Source organism: Podarcis bocagei (genome assembly GCF_964188305.1).
Source record: "Podarcis bocagei genome assembly, chromosome: 16".
Lineage (NCBI taxonomy): Eukaryota > Metazoa > Chordata > Lepidosauria > Squamata > Lacertidae > Podarcis > Podarcis bocagei.
In genome coordinates this window covers 2,236,899-2,255,370 of record NC_138142.1, presented here as the reverse complement: position 1 = coordinate 2,255,370, position 18,472 = coordinate 2,236,899, and the positions used below count along the sequence as shown (strand labels likewise).

Genomic DNA, 18,472 nt, shown 5'->3' with positions numbered 1-18,472 from the left:
TGCCTCCATCCTGTTTGCAAAGCCCTTTACATGTTTCTGAAGAGTCATGGCGGAGCTGGTCCTAACTGATATAGACGGCTTGCATTTCCTTTCATATCCTGCCGCCTTATTAAAACACTGTTAAATGGCTGGAAGGAAGTTATGCCAAACAATTCTCCTCTAGGAAGGGCATCCCTGCAGACTGCTTATGACCTAGAAAGGCAGCATTAACAGTGCTCTCCGCCAGAAAGTAAAATCCGTCCAACCCCTGAAGAGTTCATGAATTTATAATCAAAGACCTCCCTCTCTCCTTGAATTGCTCTACATTGCAGAAAACTCTTCCAAAATACTTCATTCCACCAAGAAAATGTGTGACGTGGTGACTGACTCTTTGAAAGCTCAGTTTCTGTCTTGTCAGAAGCAAGGTGGTTTAAAGAAATTAAAAGAATCAATATATGCCCTGTAATGCAGAAATACTTAACAGAACCTGTCAACTGTTAATCACACACGTCAAGAAACAGCATGTAATACAAAGTGGGCACCCACCTCTTGTTTCAGGGATCTCTTCTCTCTCCTCTCCCCTCCTCACCTTGCTCTCCAATTTAACTTTTTCTTTCTGGCTGATACCAGATACAGTGGTACCTCGGGTTACAGACGCTTCAGGTTACAGACTCCACTAACCCAGAAATAGTATCTCAGGTTCAGAGCTTTGCTTCAGAATGAGAACAGGAATCGCGTGGCACCAGCACAGCGGGCCCCATTAGCTAAAGTGGTACCTCAGGTTAAGAACAGTTTCAGGTTAAGAACGGACCTCCAGAACAAATTAAGTTATTAATCCGAGGTACCACTGTACTTCTGAAGAAGAATACAAAGACCCACAAAGGGCTCTTTCAGGCTGCTGGAGCATAAAGTGGGCCAGTTAGGGGGGACTTCGGATGCCACTGCTGGAGCTGTCCTCTGGCCAGCCTGCCTAAGCCTCAAAGAGGCCCTTGTGTGCCTCCGTCCCGTTAAAGGAGGTTGCATAAACCAGGGCACCACTAACAATAGCCTGGGTGACTTAGTGCTGGCAGCCAAAGGCCCTTTCTCTCAGCAGAGGACGGCCAAGATGTGACTTTCTGCTGGAATTGGGGTTGGGGGAGGCAGAGCGTTCATGATGGAGCACAGGATGTACCAGGAGAGATCAAGTGCGGCAGCTGGGATATTGCCAGTAAAAGTTTGGCCTCTTAGGCATTAAGTCTCACAGCTTCTGGATCACCTGCTACAAGTGAGAATATTGTGTTGGCAGATGCAATGTCTTGTTTCCAGAAGGTCCTAGAGATGGGGTGAGGAGCCTGCGGCCCACCCTCAGCTTAATTTCAAAGGGCCCACAGAGATGGGGTGGCAGAGGGAGAGCTTATATGGGGCAGCAAACTCCACTTGCCACCAGCTCTACAGACCTCTCATCTGCCCTGCAGCCCTCTGTTGATGCTCCCCACATTGAACCATAGAATTGTAGAGTTGGAAGGGACCCTGAGGGTCATATAGTCCAACCCCTTGCAATGCAGGAATATGCTGCTGTCTCATATGGGGATTAACCTGCAACCTTGGGGTGATCAGCACCATGCTCTAATTGCTCTTAATAGAAGCTCTCCCGGCTTTTACAGTCTTGCATGTGAAGTCAGCCTAGTGGTGGTCCAGCTGTAGTCCCCTAGTCACAAACCACATAATGGCATCTTCCTTGGCAGAAATGGACCTCAGAAGAGCCCTGTGGCCCAGGGCAAGCTTGGTCCATCAAGGAGTCCAGTAGCCTGATCCCCTCGCCAGCCAGCCAGCCAGCCAGCCAGCCTTCTAGCCTTCTGCTTCTCGGCAGCACAGTCAGACCAGGCAAGACTGCGTGGGCCAACCCACTCCCATTTCATGTTCCCATCATCTGGTCCTGGTGCTTCCATGCAACTGTATAAGAATGTAAAAATGGGTTTGTTTTCAGGGTCTCTGTTTGACTTTCCCACAAAGGATATCGGGTTGTAACTCTTCCCCTTGGGGGCTCCCTGTCCATGGATGTGAGGCAGGCGCTGTCTCTGCTGCCTTTCCAGGACCTACTGCAGATCTCCTTCTTCCAGCAAGCCTTTTCAATGGAGCTCTTTCTTTCCTAGCCAGCATCTGTGTTAGAATTCTTTTAAACGTGTTTTTAAATGTTTTATTCTTTGTGTGTTTGCTGCCCTGGGCTCTTTTGGGAAGCAGCACAGATACAGGATACATTTAAAAAATAAAAATAACAAAGTAGCTAGCATGTCTGCAAATGAGAAACTGGCACCCACAAAGGAAGGGTGGGCATAAGCTGGAGACACCTCTGGGGCAACCAGACAGGGGCCCTTCTGCTTCCTGGAGGGGCAGCTGGAGGGACGTGGCGTTTTCCTCCCCAACTGAAGCATCATATTGTGGAAAGAGGGTTGACAGGTTGGTACATGGGCAAGAAATTTCACAGCTATATTAGGACAAAATATCTCTTCAGTGATTTTAAGCAGTAAAAATCTAAAGCAAAGATTGTTTTCATTGGGACTAGGCTGAAGGCCAAATGACGCTTTAAGCAGGAGGGCTTCCACAATGGGATCTCTGGGTACTTTGACTGGCTCTGGGCTGGGGGCTGAATTGAATGGGGCAGTGGTGTTCTGGTCTTCAGTGCGTTTTCTCCCTCCAGACCTCCTCTCCAGCTGCTTGTTCCAGAATCTCCCATGTGAGGATCTTGCTCCTGCCGTTGTCGGAGTGATCCTTGCATGTGTCCCCATTGCATGTCAGACCCTCCAAGTGTCCCTGTTTTCCAGGGACAGTCCTGGATTTACAGAAGCTGTCCCAGTTTCTGATTTGATCCTGGCATATCCTGCTTTTCCTTAGGACGTCCCTATTTTTATCAGAGAATTATTGAAGGGTATGGAATTATGTGACCCCCAAGCCAAGGAGCTATACAACCTTTAGAAGACATCTGAAGTCAGCCCTGTATAAGCAAGGTTTTTTTTAATGTTTAATGTTTTATTATGTTTTTATATATGTTGGATGCCCAGAGTGGCTGGGGCAACCCTGTCAGATGAGCCAGGTATTATGGAAAAGGATGTCCCTATTTTCACTGGAGAAATGTTGGACAGTATGGTGGATGGAGCTGTGCTCTTTCTTAATGGTTGGGAATGCCTTTTACCAGCTGCAGTGGGAATGCCAACTATGGCCACCCTTGGGTAGAGACAGTGGCGTAGTGTGGGGGGTGCAGGGGGGGCCGGCCGCACTGGGTGCAACATCTGGGGGTTAGGGTTAGAGGGCGCAAATCCACGGGTTAGGGGGCGCAAATTGCTTGCCTTGCCCCGGGTGCTGACAACCCACGCTACGCCACTGGGCAGAGATGATCTGGCCATAGTGATTCATGCACTTCAAGATGACTTCTTATTCTTCTTGCATAATCTTCATATCAGCTTTAATTCATTTTAGTTCCATTGTTTTGAGCCTCCTGTACTCCACTGAGAGGCTACTGTCATTCAGTGGAATAGTAAACAAGGTGGTTGGGTTTTTTTTGCACGGGGGCAGGAAATGTGGCCCCTGCTGCAATAACAGATGGAGGGAGAGGGGGGCATGATTCTTATGGTATTGGAAGCCCATCTTCTGTCAGAGGTCACTTGAAAGACCCCAAGAGGCTCCTGATCTCTCCTTGAGAGCCAGTGTGGTGTAGTGGTTAAGAGCGGTGGACTTGTAATCTAGTGAACCGGGTTCGCGTCTCCGCTCCTCCACATGCAGCTGTTGGGTGACCTGGGGCCAGTCACACTTCTCGGAAGTCTGTCAGCCCCACTCACCTCACAGAGTGTTTGTTGTGGGGGAGGAAGGGAAAGGAGAATGTTAGCAGCTTTGAGAGTCCTTCAGGTAGTGATAAAGCGGGATATCAAATCCAAACTGCTACTCCTCCTCTCCTCCTCCTCCTCCTCCTCCTCCTCCTCCTCCTCCTCCTCCTCTTCCTCCTCCTCTCTGTACACTCCTTCCACTGCTTCTCTGTAAGAGAACCTATCCTTGTTCAAGGAGGAACTCCATCCTCTGACTAGACCCAGGACTGGAAATTGGAAGAGGCACCTGGGTCCCTCCAACAGCTCACTTGTTGCAGAAAGATGAACTGGAGGGGGAAATTCCTGGTGGTTCCTCTCTGAGGGCTTTGAGATGCATTGGGAGGGAAATGAACCCTTAAAAGGGTGTGTGGAGGCCCCAAGGAAGACACAGGGTGGCAAATAACTGATTTGCAATGAGGAAAATGGTGTTTTCTGGACAAATGAAAAGAAACCAGGGCTGGAAGAACCTATGGGAAGATCTAGTGGTGAAGGAGCAGCACTGGGGCTCCAGTGGAGGGGGGGAGGCACCAGTGGTTTCTGCCCCACTATTTCCATGGTCTGTTCAAGAGTAGCTGAACACTGGTTGGCAGGCAGGGGTATGATGTCACTAGTGGCAGAAGATCCCTCCCCCTGTCCCCAGGCTCCGCAAGCTTGTTCACAGCCAGATGTATATGTGCTGGAAGGGAGCTGCCATCCCTGGGAAGGCAGGAGGAAGGGAAACGGGATCAGTCTCCTTCCCAGCCAGCTGCCAAGGCCTTTACTCCTCCCTCCTGATGCTCCAGCCTTTGGGGCTGCTGCTGCTGCTGTGTCCGTTCAGCGCTTGGGAGCCGTCTGTCTAGAAGACCTGAGTCAGCATTGTTCTCCTTCCTGCGTCACTCTGGGAACAAGACGGAGCAAAACTCTTTGTTTTATTTTGCTTTCTGTCTGGGTGATTTACAGCCTGGGATTCTCTGGCACTGCCAGGCGGTTCCTGTGTGTGTTGCTTTTGGAAAGACTACACCAGGGGACCTCTTGGGTCACTGCCAAGCTGCCCATGCCAGTCAGGACTTGGGCCTGGTGGCAACTCCCCCATTTTGCTGCTCGTGTCTGAGTTTGCTTGATTCTTCAATTGCGCATCCTGAACAAAGACAGGTTTCTGTCTGCAGGTGAGAGGAAGAGAGCTTCCAGGCAATAGTCCTGTTAAATTGAAATGAAGAGAAGGCAGGAAGATCTGGGGCTGCAGCAACTGACCCCTGGCCCATGTCATGAGAAGGACTAAACAGGTTGTGGCGATGGGGCCAAGGGGCAGAGCACAGGGTCTTTAGCCAGTCTGTGGACCCCACCCGCTCCCTCCCTGTGCATTCTTGACTCTTTCAGAGTCTTAATTCTTCATCTGTACAGGAGGCCTAGTGTTTGGATTGTCCAGCACTGCACCCCCTGGATGGTGAAGGTGTCTGGTTGAGGAAGCCATGTGGGTGTTTCAAGGCATTCATGGAAGAGGCTGTTGTGTGTGTGTTGAGGGCCCCTGGGCAGATGCCACCGTCACCACCTTCTTTGCTCATTTTGGAAGGGGTCTTGTGTGTTGCCTCTGTCTCTGAAGATCTCAGAGCGATTGAAGTCAGTATTACTTCTCTTCCAGGCTGTTTATAGAATCATAGAATTGTAGATTTGGAAGGGACCCCCCCAAGGGTCATATAGTCCAACCCCCTGCAGTGGAGGAATCTATTTTTTTTTTAAATAAATGTTTATTAAAGTTTTCACAGTATTACATAATGAAAAAGAAAAAAGAAGAAATGCAAAATAAAAACAGTTTAAAAAATTCCATCTTTTCGTCACTTATCTTTCATTTACTTGTTTCCCGGACCTCCTCATACCTCCCTTTTTTGTATTCCAGTTCAATTTATTAGTTCAGCAATTCCTTTCCCTCCTTATAATCCTGATCTTTAATCTTAATATATTGTAGCATTAAATTTTTACCTATTAAAAATCCAATTTTTCCATATTCTTTTATACCATTACAGCTAGAAACCACTTAACTTCAATCAAACATCATTCTAACATTCATTAATTTTGCAATATTTCTGTAAATAGTCTTTAAATTTCTTCCAATCTTCTTCCACCGACTCTTCTCCCTGGTCTCGGATTCTGCCAGTCATTTCCGCCAATTCCATGTAGTCCATCATTTTCATCTGCCATTCTTCCAGAGTGGGTAAGTCTTGTGTCTTCCAATACTTTGCAATAAGTATTCTTGCTGCTGTTGTAGCATACATAAAGAAAGTTCTGTCCTTCTTTAACACTGATTGACCGACTATGCCCAGGAGAAAGGCCTCTGGTTTCTTCAAGAAAGTATATTTAAATACCTTTTTCAATTCATTATATATCATTTCCCAGAAAGCCTTAATCCTTGGGCACGTCCACCAAAGGTGAAGCAGTGGAGGAATCTAAACTAAAGCATCCATGGCAGGTGGCCATCCAACCACTGCTTAAAAACCTCCAAGCGAGGAGAGTCCACCACCTCCTGAGGGTGTCCAGTCTACTGTGGAGCATCTCTTACTTCAGAAAGTTCTTCCTGATGTTGAGTTGGAATCTCCTTTCTTGTAACTTGAAGCCATTGGTTCAAGTTCTGCCCTCAAGAGCAGGAGAAAACAAGCTTGCTCAATCCTCCATGTGGCATATTTGAACAACGTTGTAGCTACTTGGACCTGGTGCCCTGAGAATCGGAGGAACAATACTAAAGCCTGAAGGTTTGCTAACATTTGGAGCAGCTGGTGATGGTGGTAGTAAAGGTAAAAGGTAAAGGGACCCCTGACCGTTAGCTCATCTTGCTTTATTGGCCGAGGGAGCTGGCGTACAGCTTCCGGGTCATGTGGCCAGCAGGACTCAGCATGACTTCTGGCGAGCATGACTTCTGGCGAACCAGAGCAGCGCAGGGAACCGCTGTTTACCTTCCCACCGGAGCGGTACCTATTTATCTACTTGCATTTTGATGTGCTTTCGAACTGCTAGGTTGGCAGGAGCAGGGACTGAGCAATGGGAGCTCACCCCGTTGTGGGGATTCGAACCGCCGACCTTCTGTTCGGCAAGTCCTAGGCTCTGTGGTTTAACCCACAGCGCCACCCGCGTAGCTTTGACCACAAACCTGGTCAGGGAAGGAGTGGGGAGTGTTGGGTTGAATTGTGTCTGGAGGTAATGCAGGGGCCATGTCCTGTTGTGCACCTGGGCAGCAGGTGAGGGTTCTCCCCTTGGGTGGCTCTTCCAAGAGATAATGCTCGGAGGCTGTAGCTGCAGGAGCAGCAGCATCTGCCAAAGGGTAGCAGACGTCTTCCGCAAGCTTGGATCTGTGCATGAGAGAGACAGACAGACGGACAGACAGAGCATTGGCATGTCCCATATTCTGTGGCATTAAACTGCTTATGCCTAAACTTTCAGTAAATGCCAATGGACTCAAGGCACACATGGCAAAAATGCTCAGATGCTGGGACGTTCCCTGTCAGGTGTGACTTCTTTAGCTTGGCACTACTTTCCCCAAGAGGGGCGCTTGGTGACCCTTGTTGCCCTGTTCAGGGTCTGATAAGGCCCTGGGCCTCTTTTCAGGAGGGGGAGCACAGGCCAGGGCACCAGTCCTCTTGCCCTGCACCCACAGCTGCTTCTTAGGAATGGCCTCCTTAGTGAGGATAGGGGGAGCCAGCTGCTCTCAGCGTGGTTTTCTGTATAAATTAGGACTGGTTTGGCAGAGTGTTTTGCCATGGCTACTGCACAGAAGTTTCCCCCATGGACAGGAGGGAGGTTTCATGTGGATTGGGAAGAATGGGGCGCTGCAGTGGTCACTCGCATCTTCCTGATGTCTTCCCAGCAGAGTCTGCAGGCGGACACCGGGCACTTTCTCCTTCCTTGCTTGCAGCCAGCCACCTTGCTTCTCCTTGCAAATCAGTAAGAGAAGACTCTGCAGCAGAGGAGCCTGAGAACGGTTACTGGCTGTTACAGGATCCTGTGCAGAACCCCTTGGGGAAGGACGAGCAGAATGGATGTTGTAACCTCCATATGTTTCCAGAGCGTGGAGGAGAATTTTGAATAGACAAAACAGATCTTTTGCAATACAATAGTTTTATTGTGCAGCCTTTTGAGGAAGGGAGAGCTGAGCGAAGCTTACCTTTCCTTCAGTCCATTTGCATTGGAAACAAGCAGCCCAGCTCCACAGCAACTACAGGGAGCTTCCCACCTGCAGGACGACGAGGAGGAGGCCTTCTGCTCTTAGGTTTCCATTTTGCTGTGTTCTCCTTTCAGACACTCCATGTGAATGGAGAATGTTCTCCTCACCACAGTTGTGAGGGCTGAGATTTCTGCAGCTGCTCAATTGGGGAGAAGCAATGAAGAACCGAGATGGCCACTGGGAGGATCAGAGACGCATGAAAGGCTTGTTCAGCAAAGGGAGGGTGCTGTGGGCTTGCAGTTGTGTTTGCATTCCCCTTTAATTTGCGTACTTCGTATGGCCCTCAAACCACACCCATCTTAGTACTCCCCCCCCCTGTAAATTTGGATTTACTTGATATGGGGGAATTGTGGGAAAGTGGTCTCCAAATTGCTCCACTTCAGGTCATAGGTGATTAGTTTTAGGCATTTGGGGAGGGGGGCTCAATTGTCACTTTCATTTCTTTTTCCACTGTGCTTGCAACTCTTTCCAGTATGCTTAGCCTTCCCTGTAGTTTTCTTTGGATCTCTCAGATTTACACAAAACCAGAAAACTGCACAAGCAAACCACGTTTTACATTTCTCCAGCAGATATTGCACAACAATTTGAGAAGTGTTTACTGAGAATTTATAGCTGCCTTACTGTGTGCTTTTACACACTTGTTGGATGGGGGAAACTAAAAAAACAACCCCCACACACCTGAGGTGTAGCTGTCTCTGCCCAACTGGAAGTTCCTATTTGTGTACCAAAGTGAGCGGGTTTGGACTGCTAGAGTCCAATCTGAATGTGGGGAGAAGCACAATAATAGCTAAATAATGCTCCATTGTGGACAGGCCTTGAGAAAAAAAATCAGAGCATGGGGTGGTTTTGCTTGCTTTTAGCCAGTGGATGTGATTCAGTATCTCTGTACATTACTCCTGTTTCTGGAGAAAGTTGCCTCACTTTGGACTCATCCACACTTACCTTTGCTCTGTGCTTTGTAGGCACATCTCTGCACTTTCCAGGTCTGTCCATGCCTGAGCAGTGTTGGGTTTTTCCTCCTAATGAAGCTTAACCCAGGGAAAACTGCATTTTACTGCTGAATCAGAGCAAACGGCAGTTGGGTTTTCTGCAGATGACCCCTCTGAGATGCCAGCAGGACTGGGTTTAATGGGCAAATGGGGCGGATTTGAACGAGCCAGGTGTCAGGGAGTGGGTGCTGTTGTTGGGGTCTGCAGACCCACTTCTTTGAGGCTAAGAGGGAGTGAGTGAGAGGACTTCTGCTCTCTCCGAGGACTGGAGTGGCAATGCGTTGGTTATTTGTACCTACTCACCTGTGTGATTCTTAGTGAACAGCCAGAGAACTCCCTCTCACCTTTGCAGAGCGGATAAAGGCAAGGTAGGGCAGGATGCTCAAGCAGGTGCTTCTCAACCATAGAGAACCTTGGGCGGCTTCCCGGTGGGCTTTGGGCCTCCGCCTGCCTGGCGTCTCCTCGTTTAGCAGCCCCACTTTCTAGGCCAACCACAGCCTTGTTGCACCCATCCCAGCAGCTGCAACCGCCACATCTTGCACGCTGCGTAGAAGGGGCTGGGAGGCAGAGGCGTGTGGGGTGGGGTGTTAGGGTGTGGGGTGGAGGGAGGTCTCCTAAAGGAGAAGGAAATTAGAGTGAGATAAAACGTTGACATTGTTATCAAACATAAATCAATAAATAGATAGATAAGATAGATAGGTAGAGGACAGATGTTACAGGTGAGCGTGAGGAAAGGTCCTGGTCATTTGGGGGAAAGAAAGGATAAAGTGCAAGTTAAGTATGAAAGGATAACGGGGGTGAAGTTGTTGAAGGAGCTAAGTCAAAATACTTTGAGAGGCACATGTGGTGGGAAGGGAAATGTATGAAAGAGTCAACCTTTTCCATTCAGAGCCTCTGAATGAACAAATTCTGCATAAAGAGGTGGGCCAAAATACCTCCAAAGCAAAATGTCTGTAGTTAGGTTTGAGGAAAGCTGAGCTAGATAACTCCTTGCCACAAGGAAAATGGTGTGGCAAAGAATTTAGAAATTTACAAAGATGGATCCGATGTCAGTAGAAAATGTTGGTAATTGCAGAGCTCTGATTCCACCCACCTGCCCCCATTTTGAGACTGGCGGGCCTCAGTAATTTCCATCCATTTTCTTTTTCTTTTTTGGGAAGTCTGAGATCCTCTATGATAAAGGCAGCTTTCCTCTTCCAAATCTCCATTTGCCCTTGGCTGGGGGCTGCCCGCTCTCCACGGACAGGCATCTTGCCCTCCCTGCTTCGTGTCTGCCAGAAGAGGGTCTTGGAGGCCCACTGACCCCTCTGCTGCCTCCTTTCCATTTTTTCTAGGCAGGACAAAGCCCAGCGCCCTTCCTCAGAGAATCCCAGCAACAGAGCATCAAGGGAGAGGGGCACCTCTGGAACATATTAAGATGTGACTTGCCCTTCTCCTGTGCAGCCTGTGAAATAGTTAAGTTTGATGAAGTGCTAATGAAGAATTATAGTTATTTGTTTGACTTTGTCACTCGGGGCTCTTTGCAAATGAGACTATTCATCTCACAGTGCAGCCAGTTGTGTTTCTTAAAGGGAATTAATTAATGCTGTTTGTCTTCCTACCCAGATCTCCGGTTCGTCTCCTTCCCAGGCCTGGTCTGCCATCATGCCAGCCACCCTCCTGTTCTTTCTCAAATGGTTTCTTCTCTTCTGCAGTTTCGCTTGTGGGTGGCCACTTTTATCTGATCACCCACACACTTCCAACTAACTCCCTTGGGTGCCTGAAAGAGTGGCGAGGGGGGGGGGCTGTTTCCTTTGGAAGGGGCCATGTGTGGGAAGGGGCTTTCCAGGGCCAGCTCCCAGCCATGAGGTTGATGGCTTGGCAAGTTCTCAGGTCTCTCTCCTCCCCTTGCTGGCAGGCAGGCTCTCTTTCTCGGCCCCACCTCACTGGCCGAATGCCCCCCCCAAGTCCATTAAAGGAGGAGGAGGCATGTAGCTTTGTTGATGGAGGTTCAAGGCATCGTGGAAACTGAACCAGGCACCAAAGGGTCTTCAGACGGAGCAGAGAAAGGCAGAGTCTGCAACTGACAGGACCATGTGCCCTGAGGATCTGGTTGTCACAACGCCCAGCAGAGGCTGTCAAGTCTTGATGCTGAACTCATTGATGATCAGGGTGATCCCCTGATGAATGGTTGGTGTCAGCTATGGACTTTTGATTGGAAGTGAATTGGTGGCCTCTGCAGTTGCTAACTGCTGAGGTTCCCCTAGCAAATGGAGCAGGTCTCCTGGCGGAGGCAAGGGCCGCCACGGTCTTCTTCATCTAGCCCCTTCTGGTTTTTTTTCTTTCTATAAATATTTATTAAAGTTTTCACAGTATTACATAATGAAAAAGAAAAAAGAAAAAATACAAAATAAAAAACAGTTAAAAATAATTCCATCTTTTCGTCACTTATCTTTCATTTACTTGTTTCCCGGACCTCCTCATACCTCCCTTTTTTGTATTCCAGTTCAATTTATTAGTTCAGCAATTCCTTTCCCTCCTTATAATCCTGATCTTTAATCTTAATATATTGTAGCATTAAATTTTTACCTATTAAAAATCCAATTTTTCCATATTCTTTTATACCATTACAGCTAGAAACCACTTAGCTTCAATCAAACATCATTCTAACATTCATTAATTTTGCAATATTTCTGTAAATAGTCTTTAAATTTCTTCCAATCTTCTTCCACCGACTCTTCTCCCTGGTCTCAGATTCTGCCAGTCATTTCCCCCAATTCCATGTAGTCCATCATTTTCATCTGCCATTCTTCTAGAGTGGGTAAGTCTTGTTTCTTCCAATACTTTGCAATAAGTATTCTTGCTGCTGTTGTGGCATACATAAAGAAAGTTCTGTCCTTCTTTAACACCGATTGGCCGACTATGCCCAGGAGAAAGGCCTCTGGTTTCTTCAAGAAGGTATATTTAAATACCTTTTTCAATTCATTATATATCATCTCCCAGAAAGCCTTAATCCTTGGGCACGTCCACCAAAGGTGAAAGAATGTCCCTTCAGTTTCCTTACACTTCCAACATTTGTTATCGGGCAAATGGTAGATTTTTGCAAGCTTGACTGGGGTTATGTACCACCTGTATATCATTTTCATAATATTCTCTCTTAAGGCATTGCATGCCGTAAACTTCATACCTGTGGTCCACAACTGTTCCCAGTCAGCCATCATTATGTTATGTCCAACGTCTTGTGCCCATTTAATCATAGCAGATTTCACCGTTTCATCCTGAGTATTCCATTTCAACAGCAAGTTATACATCTTTGACAAAGTCTTAGTTTTGGGTTCTAACAATTCTGTTTCTAATTTTGATTTTTCCACCTGGAAGCCGATTTTCTTATCCAAATTGTATGCGTCCATTATCTGATAATAATGAAGCCAATCACGCACTTTGTTTTTTAGTTTTTCAAAACTCTGCAATTTCAATCTAGCTCCATCTTGTTCCAAAATTTCCCAATATTTCGGCCATTTGACCTCCATATTGAGCTTTTTCAGAGCTTTCGCTTCGATCAGTGACAGCCACCTTGGGGTTTTATTTTCCAATAAGTCCTTGTATCTTATCCAAACATTAAACAATGCTTTCCTGACAATATGGTTTTTAAATGCTTTATGCGCTTTGACCTTATCATACCACAAATATGCATGCCATCCAAATACGTTGTTAAAACCTTCTAAATCCAAAATGTCCGTGTTTTCAAGAAGCAGCCATTCTTTCAACCAGCAAAAAGCTGCTGATTCATAGTAAAGTTTCAAGTCTGGCAGGGCAAATCCACCTCTTTCTTTTGCGTCTGCTAGTATTTTAAATATTATTCTAGGCTTCTTGCCCTGCCAGACAAATCTAGAAATATCTCTCTGCCACTTCTTGAAACAGTCCATTTTGTCCACAATTTGCAATGTTTGAAACAAATATAACATTCTAGGCAATACGTTCATTTTTATCGCAGCAATACGGCCTAGCAGTGAAAGCTTCAAATTTGACCAAATTTCTAAATCTTTTTTCACTTCAACCCAGCATTTTTCATAGTTGTCTTTAAATAAATTCCCATTTTTTGCTGTCATGTTAATCCCCAAGTATTTGACTTTGTTAACCACTGTTAAACCTGTCTCATTCTGAAACCTCTCTCTCTCAATTGGTGTTAATTTTTTCTCTAAAACCTTGGTTTTTGACTTATTCAGTTTAAACCCTGCAACCTGACCAAATTCTTGAATCAGTTCTAAAACTCTTTTAGTACTAGATTCTGGCTCCTGTAACGTCAATACTAAGTCATCTGCAAATGCTCTCAATTTGTACTGTTTGGCTCCAACCTGTATACCTTTAACCAACTGGTCCCTTCTTATCATATTCAGCAAAACCTCCAGGACCGATATAAAAAGCAATGGGGAGATTGGGCAACCTTGTCGTGTCCCTTTTTCTATCTTAACTTCCTCTGTCACTACATTATTTACAATCAATTTAGCCTTTTGTTCAGAATATATTGCACTTATACCATTTTCAAAGCCTTGGCCTACCCCCATACCCTGTAAGTTTTTTTTCATAAAAATCCAAGAAATGTTGTCAAAGGCTTTCTCCGCGTCCACAAAGATTAAAACTGCTTTAGTGTTTATATTCACTTGTAATTTTTCTAAAATATTAATTATGTTTCTCACATTATCAGATAGATGTCTTCCTGGGAGAAAGCCTGCTTGGTCCTTATGTATCTCTTCCACTAACACTCTTTTTAGTCTTTTAGCTAAAATATCTGCAAAAATTTTGTAATCCACATTAAGCAATGATATGGGGCGATAGTTCTTAAGCTGCGTCTTTTCAGTCTCTATTTTCGGTACAAGTGTGATATATGCTTCTTTCCATGATTCTGGTGCCCTTTTCCCCTCCATTATTTCATTACAGACCTCTTTCAAAGGTTGTAGTAGCCATTCTTTTAAAGATCTGTAGTATCTAGAAGTCAGTCCATCCGGTCCTGGAGATTTACCCAATTGCATATTCTGAATGGCACCTTCTATCTCCTGTTCAGTTATTTTGTAATTCAACATTAATTTATTTTCTTGAGAGATTTTTTGTAATCCATTTGTTTTCAAAAATCGATCTACGTCAGTTTCTTTCTGTGGCCCTTGTGTATATAGTGTATTCCAAATACCTCTGGAAACAATTTCTAATCTCAGCTGGGTTCTGTATATTCCTTCCTACCACTTCTAAATTTGTAACTGTATTTAATTTTTGTCTTTTTTTCATTTGCCAAGCCAGCAATTTCCCACATTTATTAGCCGACTCGAATGTCTTTTGTCTCATTTGTTTAATTTTCCATTCTATCTCCTGATTCATCATTTTCATATCTTGCACTTGATATAACTTTATTTCTCTCAAAATCTCTTGAGACTTTGGTTTTGCTCTCAATTTTTTTTCACTTTCCTTTATTTTCTCCAAAATTTTATCCTTCTTCTCATTTTGGATTCTCTTCTTTAATGCATTCTGTTGTATCAGGAACCCTCTCATAACTGCTTTACTTGTGTCCCAGATTACTCTTTTTTCCACATTGGTGTTAATATTTATCTCAAAATAGTCTCTCAAGGTTTTTTGGGCCTTCTTAAGCACTTCTTCATCTCTGAATAAGGTGTCATTCATCCTCCATCTAAAGGAGCCAGTTGGTATTAGTTTCATTTCCATCTTAACAGCATTATGGTCGGAGCAGGTTTTTGGGCAGATTTCCACTTTTCTTGTCTTTGGTGCCATTCCTCTAGTTACCCATATTTGGTCAATTCTTGTCCATGTCATATTGGCTTCAGAAAAGAAGGTTCCTTCTTTAGCCATGGGGTTCTTTGTTCTCCAAATATCAACTAAGTCCAAGTTGTCTGTCATCTCAAAGAAAGTTTTCGGTAGTCTACCATCCTTAGTGACTAGCTGTCTTTGTGCCTTGTCCATATGTGTTTCATCTAGCCCCTTCTGGCCACTGAAAGCTTTCCGATGTGGTGGGCACAAACATGAGCCCCGTTGTCCCCCCGGGTGAGCCTCAGAGATGCTGTTCAAGTAGAAGAAGCCACGTTTCCTTGTTTTCTGCACAGACAAAAATGGATGTGTTGTTTTCCAGCAAAGGTCTGGGAGAAGCACAGGTGGGAAACATGCAGCTATGTCCCTGGGTGCGTGTGCGCATGCATTCATGTGGCAGTGCTGAGCGGCTTTCCCTCTCGTCTTGCAGCAGGTGGAGCTTATTGTCTGTCCACTGAACAATGCAGGTATTTGATGGCTGAGTGGTTGTGCACGGGGTTTGGGTGTGGTGTTATTTCTGGCATTTGGAAGAAGCTGTGCCCCCCAGGCAGCTAAGAGGTGGTGTGTGTGTGTGTGTGAGAGAGAGAGAGAGAGAGAGAGAGAGAGAGAGAGAGACAGAAAGATGCAGAGAAAGACAGACAGACAGACATCGATGTCTGCCTGCAGTTGCAGGCACAGAGGTGGGGGAAGGAAGGCTTTCCCCCTTGTCTTTGAACATCCCTGATCTTTACAGTTTCAGACTATACATTTCTGCATGTCTAGATGTGGTCCTCTCTGTTGATAGTTAATGCAATGGGTTGGGGTTGCCTGGCAACCACAGGGAGAACTAGGAGGAGGGAGGGAGGAGCTGTAGCAGAGAGAGAAAGAGAGAGAGAGAGAAGCAGCAGAAGAAGGAAGGAAGGAAGGAAGGAGTCCCTGCATGGTTAAGCCACCTCCATCCCACCCACATGGAGCAGAGCTGCCCTCCACTTTTTCTGGGGCCACCAGGGGCTTGCTCCTATCATCCCCACTGTGGTGAAAGCTGCATTTGTGAATTTCATTTCTTGCTTCTTCGTGACCTTCGCATGTCCACCCCATAACGTGGCATTTCCTGGACTGAGCTTAGGTTTCCTCAGGTGGGCGTTGACAACCGCCTCACTATAACCATGGGCTCTGTGGAGACTGCCCAGCCCTGGGGTCTGACCCTTTGACTGACCCAAGCTGGGCTGAAAGCCAAAGCCTCTTTCTCTGTGCATGAGGGCAGAAGCTTCATGGGGTCAGGTGGAGTTTCTGCACTGGGAGTGGTTCTTGACCCACATCTTGATCAGATTAAATGTTTCCATGGCAACAGGATGTGTGCTTTCTAGGAATGGAGGAGAGGGGCAGTTATGATGGGGCGGTTGGGGGGAGGGAAGGAGTCCTTCCAAACAATGCATTTTCTGTTCAGCATCCTAAAAATTTCAGCGAGGTAACCAAAGCCTCTTAAAAATGGGGTCACAATTAATGTGGCTCATAAAATCCATCGCCTTCTCCCCGAAGATGTCGCATTTTGGGCCTCCAATGAAAACAGAAGTTAAAATCCATTTCCTGTCAAGTGAACCGCAGGAATGAACCGGGTGCCTGGGGACTCTACCATAAATAATTCACAGGCACAACATCACATTAAAATCATGCTGCTGAGCTCAGGATACAAGCCCTCACCGGCCAGGAAATTCCAATTTTCCCACTCCAGCCTCTCTCCTGAAGCTGAAGCCCTCTCAAGGCAGGTTGCGAGACTGCTGCGGTGGGAGGGAGCAGGACAGCACCCCTTACCCCACAGGCCATGAAGGAGGGCACCCCATGCCCTACTCTGTCCCTCTTGGCCCTCGCTCCCCAGAACACAGCTCCACCTTCTGGGGTAGCAGGGAACTGAGCCTCCCTTGGATGCCATCCAACTCCAACTCCCATCGGTCAGTGTGGCTACCTGGGTGACCGCAGGGTCAGCTGCCATCCCTCAGTCCCCGTGGGCAAGATTGCTGCCAGCATGGGGCTTCTCCCAGAGTGGCTTTCCCCCCAGATCATAGAATGGAAGGGTTGGAAGGTACTGCAAGCGCAATCTAGTCCAATCCTCTGCAGTCCAGGAGGCTCTTGCCCAACGTGGGGCTCAAGCCCTTGACCCTGAGATTAAGAGTCTCATGCTCAACCAACTGAGCTTTCCCAGCTTCTTTAGTTCTGTTCACTTGTGCATGTCGGCAGCCTCCCAAGCCCTTCCAGCAGTGCCTTTGTGCCTTGAGACCTCTCCAGCCCTTCCTCAGGGTATGCTGAGGTCTGGCCAGCTGGCCTTTTCTGCCAGGGCTCTCAGGCTGGATTTTAGCCTATCCTTGGCTGCACCCAAACCTCAGCTTTTCCAGGATGGCTGTACCGCTTTGGGGGCATTTTGAGTGCAACAGCAAGATGTGACCTTACCCCATGGGAAGGTCTTGTGGTGGCCTCTTGTGGCCTTGCGCTCATCTGCCCTCCTTCCTCCCCGGAGTCAGCTGCACCCCGTAGCTCTTGGCTGGCCTCTGATCTGCTCAGAAGATCGTCAGGATTTCCTGCAAGCCCAGAGTGACTCAAGGCCAGGTCAGGGCAGCTTTGCAAGGAGAGGGAATTCAGAAAGCCAAAGACCATTGTGAACATTTCTCTTGAAAGCAGGATAGAGATGAGACCCAGGGAGTTTATAGGATTCTGCCCTTCCTGTTTTGGCTGTGATTCTAAAATGGTCTTAGGCAGAAGGGACGATCAGAAGTGGGGATCCACAAGGTCGTTTCTCTTCTCTTCGCTTTCCATGTTGTACAGTGACCCTTTCAGGGAGAGGCAGAGTTTCCCAGAGCTCTTTCTCAAATCTTTCTTTCTCTGTGTGTTTCGCATCTGTTGGGGTCATTCTGAGTGCTGCAGCGACCAAGACCTCCCCATCCTGTTCTCTTAGCTGCAGGGGAGGGAGGGAGGGCTGTGCTGTGCTGTGCTGTGGCAGCCCCTGCCTCCTCTTCCAGGGGCATCATCAGTAGCAAGCAGGGAGGCGATTCTCTATTGCAACAAGATTAAGCTTAATCCTGCATTAACCTATTTGATCATTTTGCAGCCCAGCTGAATAAATTGCAATTAATGGCAGGCACCTGGAGCCCTGTGATAATCCTGTGTGCGAGTGCATGTGAGAGAGTGAGCAGCCTCCCCTACAGCAGCCCTTCAAGCCCACCAGCCTGGCAGTTGGTGATAAATGCTGCTGGCACAACTTTTATCTCCAGGCAGGGTGCTCTGCACCTCCTTGAACCAAGTGACACAACATCTCTCTAATTAGTGCTAAGCGGGGAGTTTTCCCCAGCCTCTCTTGCCCTGTCAGATGGGGAATTTTCCAGATAAGCTGACCCTCATTTTGCAAAGGCCTGTCTCTGGATTATACCCCTGAGAAAAGAGCTTTATTCTGCCTGGATAAGCAAAGTATTTTTTCCAAAGTGATTTGCAGTCTTTTGAAGTGAGTCACCCTATACAGAGCCCAGATAGCCTCTGTGCAGCCAGACCCGCCTTCATGGCCAATGGGGAGCTGGAGGGAGAGGCAGCCCCTTCTCCCACTTGCCTTTAAAGCAATGTTGAAAAAACAGGCTGGGCCTCACTTTTTACTTGAATGGGTGGTAAGTCATGGGTTAAAATGGATGAAGAAACTGACAGGCTGAGTGTTGGAACAAGGCCCTGCT

General features: G+C 47.0%; 1 protein-coding gene across 1 annotated transcript in view; it reads left to right on the top strand.

Moving 5' to 3' along the window:
* The window catches only part of TTC28 (tetratricopeptide repeat domain 28), a gene marked incomplete at its 5' end in the record, with an annotated part of 138,037 nt that overhangs the window by 42,580 nt on the left and 76,985 nt on the right, over window positions 1-18,472 (top strand).